General features: G+C 31.8%; 1 protein-coding gene across 2 annotated transcripts in view; it reads left to right on the top strand.

Annotated features, from left to right (window-relative positions):
* Positions 1-1,316, top strand: part of LOC106687459 (uncharacterized) — a 49,050-nt gene that overhangs the window by 40,908 nt on the left and 6,826 nt on the right. The gene's annotated exons all lie outside the window — the stretch shown is intronic.

The following is a 1,316-nucleotide window of genomic DNA, read 5'->3' as shown; positions in this document are numbered from 1 at the left end:
GTATGTAATACATTTAATTTTATTTAGTTAATTTAAATTAATTTAACAAAAATATATAATACTGCTGGTAATGACAATTGTATTAGTCTATTAGACTTTTTGGTTGTTCTTTAAATATTACCTATTGTTGACAGGACACTTTGTACATATATAGTACCCTATTATATAATACTGGTCAATACTTTAACTAGTATGTACCCACTTTGAGATAGAATTTACGTTTTGAAAATACAATCTCGTTCATTGGAACAATTTGAAGTTTATATACTAATGAGAATTCTCCAGTAACTTTATCATAAAAATTTTAGAGTTGTCTGCTTCATTCTGAATTGTTTGTAAGATCAAAGCACTGCATCTCTTAGATACTACATGTTTCTATTCTCTTTCTCAATGAGTGACAAACAATGTTTGGTTGACTATTGCTGATAGACTCCTGGTGAATTCGGTGGGGCTCACACCAGTATGGTACTCATGTCGTTAATCTTTACCAAATATATAATTTAATGCATGGGTTTGGTTTCCATACCTCTCCCTTCTACTCAACCCGCATTTGGTGTGTTTACTAAGGTGAATATGCAACCTCTTCCCATTCTGGATTGTCACCAACCATTTTATTTCATTTTTTAATGCTTCCTTCCAACCATTTCTGGTATACAAGATAATTGCCAACAGTGGAGTTTACTGCTGACTATTCGTCTACTAAAGTCAGTACTATAATATTCATGTGAATGACTTATTAAGAGAACAATTTATAGTGATTTCTAACTGTGGTGCCGACCAGTGTGTGGACACACACCTTATTGCTGGGGTTGCATTTTATACTCATGTCCATTTTCCTTCTTCTGGTGTATCTTATATTCTTTCATCCTCTCCTGGTGCATTCCCTATAGTCCATTTTTTCTAAATTGATACATCAGTTACCACACAGATCTTGCAATTAGTTACTTTCTGCTTGGAACAGTGCAATTTATAACTACAATTTATAACATAGCCACCATCACCACCACTTTATAACTACATGGCCACCTTCAACCCCCTGGTTAATTCTTCCATGGTATCCTCCTAGATAATCCTCTTTTATCTTTTAAATACCCAAAATGTTTTGACTAAGAGCACTTTAGCATTCAAAGGCACAGTTGTTACCTGTTTATTTATGATTTATTATTTAAATCTTTATGGCACAGATTTACCAAATCAAATTACATTTATTTTAGTTAAACAAAAATAAATACAATAGAACTAAAATATCACAGACATTTCAGCTAAATCCGCCAATATGAATTTTATGTCAAAATAAAATTTCATTAAAAAAAATT

The sequence above is a fragment of the Halyomorpha halys genome, unplaced genomic scaffold (genome assembly GCF_000696795.3).
Source record: "Halyomorpha halys isolate HHAL.00 unplaced genomic scaffold, Hhal_1.1 Scaffold965.1, whole genome shotgun sequence".
Lineage (NCBI taxonomy): Eukaryota > Metazoa > Arthropoda > Insecta > Hemiptera > Pentatomidae > Halyomorpha > Halyomorpha halys.
Note: the sequence above shows the minus strand (reverse complement) of the source record. Positions and strands in the feature narration are given on the sequence as shown.